We start from the raw sequence: 13,349 nt of genomic DNA, 5'->3' as shown, positions 1-13,349 counted from the left end.
TTCTTAACCCCTGGGCCACCAGGGAAGTCCCAGGAAGAGATTATTGATACAGTAACAACCTGGATGAATCTCCAGTGAAATATGAGTGAAAAAAGATTGAAGTCACTGTCTTTCTATAGCCCAATCTAAGAAGTGGCATCCTATCACTTTGGCTATAATCTATGGGTTAGAAGTGAATCATTAGGTCCAGCCAGCACTCAAATGGAAGGGTTTTCACAGGGGTGTGAGTTCCAGGAGGCAAGACCATTTGGGGCCACCCTGGAGGCTACCCAGCAGAGCAGGTAACCACACTTCCATGCTGAGAAAGGTCAAAGGATCTGAGTGCTTCTGGTGGAATTGATGTGATGTTTGGGGGAGAGACAGCTTGTCTGGAGATGCCTTAAGTCTCCCTAGAAGGATCACCTGTCAGGGGTCCACTTCCCTGAAGCAAGAGTTAGCAAGTACAGTGGACACCTGGCAAAACCAAGGCCTGAGGGACAGCAGCTGCCCTCTGAGAAGAGGCACCACCCTACCCTGAAAACCACAGCTGCAGAGCCCAGCAGTGGAACATTGCTGGGAGAACCACAGAAAGTGCCTCAGAGAAAATCCCAACCATACCTGTCCCAGAGGCTCCCTCAGCAGATAGAAAATAAATGCACACAACAGACTGTGTTTTCTTTCCTTCCCCAGGCTCACCCTGGAGGATCCAAAACTGCAAAGTTGGATGGAGAAAAGAGAAAAATAAAAGGATGGGAAGGGAGGAATATATGGTTCCTTCTTCAAGCAATCAGCCCACAGTGCCAGGTGGGCAGATGGAGGTGGAGGTGAAGATTGATTCCAGTCTGGGATTGGACACCTTAGGTGTGGATGAGACCCCGAGACAGTGTGCATGACTCCACCCACTCTAGGACCCTCCATTAGGTGAGAGCGAACACAGAGGTCAGGGGGCCAGCTGGATTTTCATCCAGAGGTGGGGAAAGATTATTCCCATCGTGTAAGTTTCATAGGTACCACAGAAGATGAAAATAAAATCAATTGTGATTATATCCTATAGGCAGAGTTTGAGTAATGTCCCAGTTACGATAAGGAATAGTCTGCCCCTGCTTGGCCATGCTTCACCACTGGGAATTAATAGCTGCAAAAGAATACTTTCTATTGCATAAATGTAAGCCATAGGTGTCCCTTAAACCTCCAGCAACCCTTTCTTGTAACACTGTATCCAGGTCACAAATGCACTTGCTTTGTGTGTTTCAAGTGTGGTGGTGTGTTGAAGGATGTACCTACCAGAGCATGTGAAGGGGTGCTTCCACAGCCCTTAGAGCACTGTTGGGACCAACTAAGGATAAAAATGGGGCATAAGAGTCTTCCCAGAAGGATGCCTTTCTGTGGAAACCCCTGGGATTCCAGGAAGGCCACTCCAGCCTGACACCTCTCACAGCCCTCAGAGAAGCTGGGAGGCTGCACATTAATCTACATTCACCGCTGACTCATATTAAGTGACATTCAGTTTCAGAAACAGCCAATGTGGTTACCTCTCTTGGATGTGCATTGGAATTTTTTAAACAGAGAAGTGAAGACTTTGGATCCAGACAAGCCATGAGATCTGGGTTCTGCCACCTACTGGTCCCAGGTCCTCCAGCAGCTGGCTCAATCCTGTAGCCTCCATTTTCCCAGATTTAAAACGAGGTAAAACAGCCCCCCCTCCATAGAGGTCTTATGAGGGGTGAGTGAGGTGACACAGGGAAAGCACTGTCTGTGCCTGGCTTGCAGGAGCATTTAACAGCTGCCACCTCTTAATTAAAAAGCCGGAACAGGCAAGCCAGGTTCTGCTGGCCATGCTACCCAGTTACTGACCACAAGAAAGTGGCTGCCTCTGTCCAGGAACTGACCCTGGAGAAGGGTCTCTTCTCAACTCACCCCGCTCCATGCCCAGTCCTTGAATCTTTTCCCCTGAAGCAATCCTGGGCCACCCTTGGAAACCAGAGATAACAGCTTCTGATGGAGACAAAGTCCTGCATTTTTCCCTGCTCTCAGAAGAGAGGACTTTGTCCTGGTCAGGTCAGTGCTCCCTCAGGAGGAACATGCTGATGGGAACCTAGATCTGCTTCTACCCACTACCTCCCCTCCACCAATTAAATGACATATTCATGGGGCAGTTCCTTGTCAGAAAAGAGGGAAGCCAAGTTCTAAGGCATGTGCCAGCTGCTAAAACTCACTGTGAACATTTGTTTCCAAGGATGTCGGCTAACGTCATTCTTCATCTTGATGCTGATAGGCAGTTTCTAAAAGGGACCCCAGGGCCTGCTGGCATCCAAAGCCCTGTGTCAACCCCCTCCTTGAGTGAGGGCTGGACTTAGTGACTTGCTTCTACAAAGCGATGGGATGTCACTTCCATGTTTAGGGAACAAAAGATCTTGCCTCCTGTCCCTGCATTCACTCTCTTTGCATTTTGCTAACTCACTCTGCAGGAAGCCAGCTGCCCTGATGTGATCTGCCTCACGAGAGGCCCCTTAGCCAAGAAGTGATAGCTCCAGCCAGCGAAGAACAGAGGCCTTCAATCCAACATGTGCAAAGACCAGAATTCTGCCCAGAACTATGGGAGTGAGCTTGGAAGAAGAGACTCCCATTTCACGCCAGTTTTGAGAGAACTGCAGATTCTCCAACACCCAGATTGCAGCTTCTGCGACCCTGAACCAGAACCACTCACGGAAGACACACCTGGATTCCTGACCACCAGAAATTGTAAGATAATAAAGATATGCCATTTTAAAGCCACTGAGGTTTGTTAGGCAGCAAGAGACAACTAAAACCACTGTGTTAGGTTTTTTTTTTTTTACATTTTTATTGGTGTATAATTGCTTTACAATGTTGTGTTAGTTTCTGCTTTATAACAAAGTGAATCCGTTATACATATACATATGTTCCCATATCTCTTCCCTCTTGCATCTCCCTCCCTTCCACCCTCCCCATCTCACCCCTCCAGGCTGTCACAAAGCACTGAGCTGATCTCCCTGTGCTATGCAGCTGCTTCTCACTAGCTATCGACCTTACATTTGGTAGTGTATAGATGTCCATGCCTCTCTCTCGCTTTGTCACAGCTTCCCCTTCCCCCTCCCCATATCCTCCAGTCCATGCTTTAGTAGGCCTGTGTCTTTATTCCTGTCTTACCCCTAGGTTCTTCATGACATTTTTTTCCCTTAAATTCCATATATATGTGTTAGCATATGGTATTTGTCTTTCTCTTTCTGACTTACTTCACTCGTATGACAGACTCTAGGTCTATCCACCTCATTATGAATAGCTCAATTTCGTTTCTTTTTATGGCTGAGTAATAATCCATTGTATATATGTGCCACATCTTCTTTATCCATTCCTCCAATGATGGACACTTAGGTTGTTTCTATCTCCGGGCTATTGTAAATAGAGCTGCAATTAACATTTTGGTACATGACTCTTTTTGAATTATGGTTTTCTCAGGGTATATGCCCAGTAGTGGGATTGCTGGGTCTTATGGTAGTGCTATTTTTAGTTTTTTAAGGAACCTCCATACTGTTCTCCACAGTGGCTGTATCAATTTACATTCCCACCAACAGTGCAAGAGGCTTCCCTTTTCTCCACACCCTCTCCAGCATTTATTGTTTTTAGATTTTTTGATGATGGCCATTCTGACTGGTGTGAGATGATGTCACATTGTAGTTTTGATTTGCATTTATCTAATGATTAGTGATGTTGAGTATTCTTTCATGTGTTTGTTGGCAGTCTGTATATCTTCTTTGGACAAATGTCTATTTAGGTCTTCTGCCCATTTTTGGAGTGGATTTTTTGTTTTTTTTGTTATTGAGCTGCATGAGCTGCTTATAAATTTTGGAGATTAATCCTTTGTCAGTTGCTTCATTTGCAAATATTTTCTCCCATTCTGAGGGTTGTCTTTTGGTCTTGTTTATGGTTTCCTTTGCTGTGCAAAAGCTTTGAAGTTTCATTAGGTCCCATTTGTTTATTTTTGTTTTTATTTCCATTTCTCTAGGAGGTGGGTCAAAAAGTATCTTGCTGTGATTTATTTCATAGAGTGTTCTGCCTATGTTTTCCTCTAAGAGTTTGAGAGTTTATGGCCTTACATTTAGGTCCTTAATCCATTTTGAGCTTATTTTTGTGTATGGTGTTAGGGAGTGATCTAATCTCATACTTTTACAAGTACCTATCCAGTTTTCCCAGCACCACTTATTGAAGAGGCTGTCCTTTCTCCACTGTACATTCCTGCCTCCATTATCAAAGATAAGGTGACCATATGTGCATGGATTTATCTCTGGGCTTTCTATCCTGTTCCATTGATGTATCGTTCTGTTTCTGTACCAGTACCATACTGTCTTGATTACTGTAGCTTTGTAGTATAGTCTGAAGTCAGGGAGCCTGATTCCTCCAGCTCCTTTTTTCGTTCTCAAGATTGCTTTGGCTCTTCGGGGTCTTTTGTGTTTCCATACAAATTGCGAAATTTTTTGTTCTAGTTCTGTGAAAAATGCCAGTAGTAGTTTGATACGGATTGCGTTGAATCTGTAGATTGCTTTGGGTAGTAGAGTCATTTTCACAATGTTGATTCTTCCAATCCAAGAACATGGTATATCTCTCCATCTATTTGTACCATCTTTAATTTCTTTCATCAGTATCTTAAACTTTTCTGCATACAGGTCTCCTTAGGTAGGTTTATTCCTACATATTTTATTCTTTTTGTTGCAACGGTAAATGGGAGAGTTTTCTTAATTTCACTTTCAGACTTTTCATCATTAGTGCATAGGAATGCCAGAGATTTCTTGCATTAATTTTGTATTCTGCTACTTTACCAAATTAATTGATTAGCTGTAGTACTTTTCTGGTAGCATCTTTAGGATTCTCTATGTATAGTATCATGTCACCTGCAAACAGGGACAGTTTTACTTCTTTTCCGAATTGGATTCATTTTATTTCCTTTTTTTCTCTGAATGCTGTGTCTAAAACTTCCAAAACTATGTTGAATAAGAGTGGTGAGAGTGGGCAACCTTGTCCTCTTCCTGATCTTAGTGGAAATGATTTCAGTTTTTCACCATTGAGGACAATGTTGGCTGTGAGTTTGTCATATATGGCCTTTATTAGGTTGAGAAAAGTTCCCTCTATGCCTACTTTCTGCAGGGTTTTTATCATAAATGGGTGTTGAATTTTGTTGAAAGCTTTCTCTGCATCTATTGAGATGATCATATGGTTTTTCTCCTTCAATTTGTTAATATGGTGTATCACATTGATTGATTTGCGTATATTGAAGAATCCTTGCATTCCTGGAATAAACCCCACTTGTATGTATATGATCCTTTTAATGTGCTGTTGGCTTCTGTTTGCTAGTATTTTGTTGAGGATTTTTGCATATATGTTCATCAGTGATATTGGCCTGTAGTTTTCTTTCTTTGTGACATCCTTGTCTGGTTTTGGTATCAGGGTGATGATGGCCTTGTAAAATGAGTTTGGGAGTGTTCCTCCCTCTGCTATATTTTGGAAGAGTTTGAGAAGGATAGGTGTTAGCACTTCTCTAAATGTTTGATAGAATTCACCTGTGAAGCCATCTGGTCCTGGGCTTTTGTTTGTTGAAAGATTTTTAATCACAGTTTCAATTTCAGTGCTTGTGATTGGTCTGTTCATATTTTCTATTTCTTCCTGATTCAGTCTTGGCAGGTTGTGCATTTCTAAGAATTTGTCCATTTCTTCCAGGTTGTCCATTTTATTGGCATAGAGTTGCTTGCAGTAATCTCTCATGATGTTTTGTATTTCTGCAGTGTCAGTTGTTACTTGTCCTTTTTCACTTCTAATTCTATTGATTTGAGTCTTCTCCCTGTTTTTTTTTTTTTTTTTGATGAGTCTGGCTAATGGTTTATCAATTTTGTTTATCTTCTCAAAGAACCAGCTTTTAGTTTTATTGATCTTTGCTATCATTTCCTTCATTTCTTTTTCATTTATTTCTCATCTGATTTTTATGATTTCTTTCCTTCTGCTAACTTTGGGGTTTTTTTGTTCTTCTTTCTTTAATTGCTTTAGGTGCAAGTTTAGGTTGTTTATTCGAGATGTTTCCTGTTTCTTAAGGTAGAATTATATTGCTATAAACTTCCCTCTTAGAACTGCTTTTGCTGCATCCCATAGATTTTGGGTCGTTGTGTCTCCATTGTCATTTGTTTCTAGGTATTTTTTAATTTCCTCTTTGATTTCTTCAGTGATCACTTCATTATTAAGTAGTGTATTGTTTAGCCTCCATGTGTGTATTTTTTCAGATCTTTTCCTGTAATTGATATCTAGTCTCATGACGTTGTGGTCGGAAAAGATACTTGATAAAATTTCAATTTTCTTAAATTTACCAAGGCTTGATTTGTGACCCAAGATATGATCTATCCTGGAGAATGTTCCATGAGCACTTGAGAAAAATGTGCATTCTGGGTTATTTTTGGATGGAATGTCCTATAAATATCAATTAAGTCCATCTTGTTTAATGTATCATTTAAAGCTTGTGTTTCCTTATTTATTTTCATTTTGGATGATCTGTCCATTGCTAAAAGTGGTGTGTTAAGGTCCCCTACTATGAATGTGTTACTGTCGATTTCCCCTTTTATGTCTGTTAGTATTTGCCTTATATATTGAGGTGCTTCTATGTTGGGTGCATAAATATTTACTATTGTTATACCTTCTTCTTGGATCGATCCCGTGATCATTATGTAGTGTCCTTCTTTGTCCCTTGTAATAGTCTTTATTTTAAAGTCTATTTTGTCTGAAATGAGAATTGCTACTCCAGCTTTCTTTTGTTTACCATTTGCATGAAATATCTTTTTCCATCCCCTTACTTTCAGTCTGTATGTGTCTCTAGGTCTGTATTGGATCTCTTGTAGACAGCAAATATATGGGTCTTGTTTTTGTATCCATTCAGCCAATCTGTGTCTTTTGGTGTGAGCATTTAGTCCATTTACATTTAAGGTAATTATCAATATGTATGTTCCTATTCCCATTTTCTAAATTGTTTTGGGTTTGTTATTGTAGGTCTTTTCCTTCTCTTGCTTTCTTGCCTAGAGAATTTCCTTTTACAGTTGTTGTAAAGCTGGTTTGATGGTGCTGAACTCTCTCAGCTTTTGCTTGTCTGTAAAGGTTTTAATTCCTCCATCAAATCTTAATGAGATCTTTGCTGGGTATAGTAATCTTGGTTGCAGGTTTTTCTCCTTCATCAATTTAAATATGTCCTGCCAGTCCCTTCTGTCTTGCAGAGTTTCTGCTGAAAGTTCAGCTGTTAACCTTATGGGGATCCCCTTGTGTGTTATTTGTTGTTTTTCCCTTGCTGCTTTTAATATGTTTTCTTTGTATTTAATTTTTGACAGTTTGATTAATATGTGTCTTGGCATGTTTCTCCTTGGATTTATCCTGTATGGGACTCTCTGTGCTTCCTGGACTTGATTAACTATTTCCTTTCCCATATTAGGGAAATTTTCAGCTGTAATATCTTCAAATATTTTCTCAGTCCCTTTCTTTTTCTCTTCTTCTTCTGGAACCCCTATAATTCGAATGTTGGCGCATTTAATGTTGTCCCAGAGGTCTCTGAGACTGTTCTAAGTTCTTTTCATTCTTTTTTCTTTATTCTGCTCTGCAGTATTTAGTTCCACTATTTTATCTTCCAGGTCACCTATCCGTTCTTCTGCCTCAGTTATTCTGCTATTTATCCCATCTAGAGTATTTTTAATTTCATTTATTGTGTTGTTCATCGTTGTTTGTTTCACCTTTAGTTCTTCTAGGTCCTTGTTAAATGTTTCTTGCATTTTGTCTGTTCTATTTCCAAGATTTTGGATAATCTTTACTATCATTATTCTGAATTATTTTTCAGTTAGACTGCCTATTTCCTCTTCATTTGTTAGGTCTGGTGGGTTTTTATCTTGCTCCTTCATCTGCTGTGTGTTTTTCTGTCTTCTCATTTTGCTTGTCGTACTGTGTTTAGGGTCTCCTTTTTGGAGGCTGCAGGTTCGTAGTTCCCGCTGTTTTTGATGTCTGTCCCCAGTGGCTAAGGTTTTTTCAGTGAGTTGTGTAGGCTTCCTGGTGGAGGGGACTAGTAGTGCCTGTGTTCTGGTGAATGAGGCTGGATCTTGTCTTTCTGGTGGGCAGGTCTACGTCTGGTGGTGTGTTTTGGGTGTCTGTTGACTTATTATGATTTTAGGCAGCCTCTCTGCTAATGGGTGGGGTTGTGTTCCTGTCTTTCTAGTTGTTTAGCATAGGATGTCCAGCACTGTAGCTTGCTGGTCGTTGAGTGAAGCTGGGTGCTGGTGTTGAGATGGAGATCTCTGGGAGATTTTCGCCATTTGATATTATGTGGAGCTGGGAGGTTTCTTGTGGACCATTGTCCTGAAGTTGACTCTGCCCCCTCAGAGGCACAGCACTGGCTCCTGGTTGCAGCACCAAGAGCCTTTCATCCACACTGCTAACATGGGAAAGGAAACAGTTACCAAAGTCCAAGAAGTGCAGAGAGTCCCTGCTCACAGTTCTCGGGGCTGGACGTCCAGAATCAAGTCCAGCAGATTCACTGTCCGACGAGCTCTCATCCTCATCTTCCTGTTGAGCCCTCACCTTGTTTCCTCTGTGCTGAGTCTAGTCCACCAGCTCCCAGGGCACCGCGTGCAGGTGCCTCGCAAACCGCCAGCACCTCAGACCAGGCTTCCTGGTGCAAAACTGCAGCTCCGACAGCTCGGCTCAGGGCCATGTCCTGTGTTAGGTTTTAAGCCATCCTAAAATCTTCCTCGAGTTAATCCTTCATTCCCATTGAAATACTCTCATTAGCATTAATAAATAACTCATGAGAAATTGACATGCAATTCTAATGCCTACATACCAATCATGAGTGAGTGTCTGACATTGCACCTTGGTTACAAAACGCTTACTGTTTACCTTTCATTCACAACCCATGAGGCAACCCAGTGCTTCCTTAATCTACTTTTCTACTTTATAATTTTTTTTTTAATGGGTCTAGGCTTTGAAAAAGAAATAGAGTGGCACCTCTTACAATACTGCCAACCATCAGTGAATTAGAACTAGGTGTGTTGTTCCAGTGCCGACGTGTTTACCTGCTTGTACCCACAGGACACTGTAGAGTTTCTGGGTGAATCACCCCATTGCCTTTCTCCAAAGCTTTGGGGGATGATTGAAAGTGTCCTCTGCCTTCAGGCACATGGCAGAGGGAGGCCGTTGTCTCTGGGGACAAGTCATGGTTTTTCTTTCATCATCTTCCCCAGACTTAGGTGTTCCAATTTATCCTTTTCATGAGTTTTTTTATCCCATTATTGGTTGTCATTTCTGTCACTTCCTCCTTGTTGTCACAGCACAAATGGAAGCTCACCAGTCACCGGGGATCTTTTTGTGTCTCCTGTCACCTGGGGTCCGTACTTAACAGACTTTAAATGATTAATTTTCTGTTTTCAGTCATAAAGGAGGACAAGAGAGTGCTTAGTCACCTTGTAAACCAGGGTCCAAAGATTATTTTTACAGTCATTTTTTAAAATTTGTGGTAAAATATGCATGACATAAAATTTACCATTTTAACCATTTTCAAGTCTTCAGTTTGGTGACATTAACTGCATTCACATCATTGTGGAACCATCAACCACCATCCATCTCCAGAACTTTTTCATCTTCCAAAACTGAAACTCTCTCCCCATTTAATACTAACTCCTTCCCCCAGCCCCTGGCACCCACCATTCTACTTCATGAATTTGACTATTCTGGGTCTCTCATATAAATGGAATCATACAGTCCTTTTGTGGCTGGCTTAAATCACTTAGCATATTATCCTCAAGATTCATCCATGTTGCAGCATGTGTTATTTGTATATACCATATTTTATGTATTCATCCATTAATGGGCATTTAGATTATTTCCATCTTTTGGCTAATGTAAATGATGCTATTATGATTATGGGTTATTTTCACAGACATCTTGACCAGAAATAAAATATATCTGCTCCATCTACCATTCCCAGGACATAAAGTCCCCCTTCAACCCTCATTGCTGACTGAGGAATAATAGCAACAAGGCAGAGGCCATGTGGAAGATGGACTTAATTCAACTTTTCTCTTCCTTCCTTTCTTCCTTCTTTCTGTCTACCAACCACCTATAGTCCAAGGCACTAAGCTGGGCACCGTGGTGCAGAAATAAACATGACAGCACACTGTGTCTTGTACTCCCAGGCCAGAAGGAGAACCCCACATGTACTGTGGGGCTGGTGGGCCTACGGGGTGGGGCTGAGTCCTACAGAAAATATACAGCCTGACTCAGGGCAGATCTGGGAAGACTTGGTCCAGGACCTTGACAGACAGATTTAGAAGCAATATAAGGCAGAAAACAAGAATGTGGCATTGGCACAGTACAACTTGTTCCAAGTGGCTGAAGCACCAAGAAGGTATGTAGAAAGACTGACCCAGTTAGAAAGGGAAGATGAGGCACATGAAGAATGACCTTGAAAAGAAACCTGACCAAGCATGATCAAATCATTAAAATATTTTTTACTTTATAGCAAACCTATGTTGAAGTAAATGCTGAAGCCCTAAAGATAATAGAGAAGCAGCTATGACATCACAACCCAGTTAAGTTTTAAAAAGCCATCATAACATGACAACAAATGCAGTGTGGTACCCTGAGTTGGATCCTGGAACTGAAAGAGGATATTAATAGAAAAACTGGTGAAATCCAAATAAAATCCACAGTCTAGTTAATAGTAATGTACCAATGTCAGTTTCTTCGTTTTGACAACTGTACCATTGATAATGAAAAATATTAATGATGAGGGGAAGTCAGTGAAGGGTATATGAAAATTCTAATATTTTTGTAACTTTTCTGTTAAATCTAAATTTTTTTTCAAAATAAACTTTATTAAAAAATTGAAGTCCCAGAAGTTCACAATCCTATCCTTTCACTGAATCTCTTTTCCCTTTTCCTATGCATATTCATTTTTATAACTGTAAAGAAAGATACTAAATAGACTTACTATAATCAGCAGTTTTAGTTAACATTGCTCATGCTTATGTTTCTCCATTTTGTTTCAGTCTCTTTATTTCTTGTCTCTCTCTCCCTCATCCTTTTAACACCATCATGGAACAGGTGTTACACACTTTTCAGCATGCCCTGTACCTCATATACAAATGTGTAAACACATGTATGTCAATGGCAAATGTCTGTCTTTGATGAGTTTTATCATAAAGGAATCGTAAGGTAGATGATAGATAGATAATCTGTGCATCTTCTTTCCTTACTTCACAGCATAGACATCCCTACAATTCAATAGATGTGGATCTAATTCAAAATGTTTAATAGCCAAATAACATTCCATGTAATGTATGTTGCCATTTTATCCAAACATTTTGCTTTAGGTTAACTTCTGGTTTTGTGCTGCGATATGAATCATTATACATGTTACATTAGAATGGATGTCCCGTCTTTCTTGAGGCAGGGTTTCCTAACCACCATGGTTCCAGGACTGACCCTCAGAACCCACCCTAGGGAGGGAGCAAGGCCTGACTGTTTCCTTCTGGCACATTCCCTGTGTGGCTTCGGTCTCCCGGGGTGGACAGGTTGGAGGGGCAATGCCTTACCTTATTCTTATCTCACTGGTGGTGTTTTAGCTGGACATTGGTGCCACTTAGGTGACATAAAGTATAGTCACATGGCTGTGCAAGCATCACCACCACTCATCTGCAGAACTTTTTCATCTTCCCAAACTGAAACTATGTATCCATTAAACAACAACTATCCATTGCACCTACCCCAGCCCCGGCACCGTCCTTTCTCCCCTCTATTTCTGTTTGTTTGATCTGAATCTTTATATTTGGGAGTTCCCGTGGATTCTCAGAAGATGACCCTATGTCCCTAGGACACTAGTAGAGTCAAGGACTACATGGGGCCGTCCCTACCTGTTGGGCACCGTCTCCCAAGATATGTCTCGTGGGCTCACTGCCTTGATTTCCGTCTGCTCTCAGGAGCCACGCTACTCAGCCTCTACCCTTCTGCCCTCAGAATATTCTTAGCCAGTTCCTGACTCTCAGATTTCACCAAGCCAGGGTTAGACAACAGCTCGGGAGTGCACACACCCAGTTTTCCAGGGATTCTCTCAAATCATACTGATTTGGCAGGTGCTGAGGAAAACAGCCCCTGCAAAGGCAAAGCACTCTGCCGCTTCTTCAAAGAGACTTTCCCTCACCCTCCTCACCACACTGGCCTTCCCTTCCGGCTCCATCCCAGGACACAGACAGGTTCTGATGCCTCCTTGGCAGGTTTCCCTGGAAAGTTTGCCCTCTTTTAGAAGGTATGAGCCCTCTGTTCTCAGGGCAGCCTGAAATCGGAGGAGTCTTCATGACAGTCTGCTGCACAGGGCTACACTTTCCCTTACGGATATAAAGTGAAGATTCCAAGAGTCGAGGCAGAGTGTGGGGCTGGGTGCACAGTAGGGAGGTGACAGACTCTCTCTTTGGCCAAATTTTACTCAGGATTTTCTGAGTAAAAATATTATTTTAAAAAAAATTTTTAAATTTAATTTTAAAAATTTTTTTAAAAAATAATTAAAAAAAAAATTTAAGTGAAGCCTCCACTTGGGGACTCTGCATTGTCGAATTTTGGCAAGCATTCTGAGGAGTCTGTTTAGCCATCCCTCCTCCCCATCCTCCATATCTGATCACACTCAATATCTGATCACGTTCCTCATCCTCCACCACCTCCCCCACAACCCCTTGGTGATGTCCAATCACCTTGGCCTGCCTTAAGCAGGAATCCTGTTTAGGATGGTTTAGCCAGAATCCACCCTCATCCCCAATGATTTTCGTGGTGATTTTTTTATCCACTGACCCCCATCCTCCTCTCTGACCATAAATCCCCCCTTGCCCATACTGTATTCAGAGTGGAACCTGATGTCTCTCCCGCACTAGGAAACCCCATTGCAATAGCCCTGTCAGGAATAAGATTTTATGCTTTTTTTTTTGTGTGTGTGTGTGTGTGTGTGGTATGCGGGCCTCTCACTGTTGTGACCTCTCTCGTTGCGGAGCACAGGCTCCAGACGCGCAGGCTCAGTGGCCATGGCTCACGGGCCCAGCCGCTCTGCGGCATGTGGGATCTTCCCGGACCGGGGCACGATCCCATGTCCCCTGCATCAGCAGGCGGACTCTCAACCACTGCGCCACGAGAGAAGCCCAGATTTTATGTTTTTGATGAAACATAGTTGACATACAGTACTATGTGAATCTCAGGTGTACTACAACGTGATTTGACATTTGCATAGGTTATGAGGTGGTCACCACGATAAATCTAGTAACCATCTGTCCCCATACAAAGTTATTACATATTGTTGACCA

The 13,349-nt window shown here is 41.8% G+C and overlaps 1 long non-coding RNA gene across 1 annotated transcript in view; it reads left to right on the top strand.

The window, feature by feature from the left end:
- Positions 1 to 2,385: 2,385 nt before the first annotated feature.
- LOC132522998 (uncharacterized) overlaps positions 2,386 to 13,349 on the top strand; it is a 95,776-nt gene continuing 84,812 nt past the window's right edge. The window contains exon 1 of the long non-coding RNA XR_009541401.1: positions 2,386 to 2,721. This is a non-coding gene — a long non-coding RNA (uncharacterized LOC132522998). The remainder of the gene's footprint in view (positions 2,722 to 13,349) is intronic.

Source organism: Lagenorhynchus albirostris, chromosome 7 (assembly GCF_949774975.1).
Source record: "Lagenorhynchus albirostris chromosome 7, mLagAlb1.1, whole genome shotgun sequence".
In the NCBI taxonomy this organism is placed as follows: domain Eukaryota; kingdom Metazoa; phylum Chordata; class Mammalia; order Artiodactyla; family Delphinidae; genus Lagenorhynchus; species Lagenorhynchus albirostris.
This window is presented reverse-complemented; position numbering and strand designations above follow the sequence as displayed.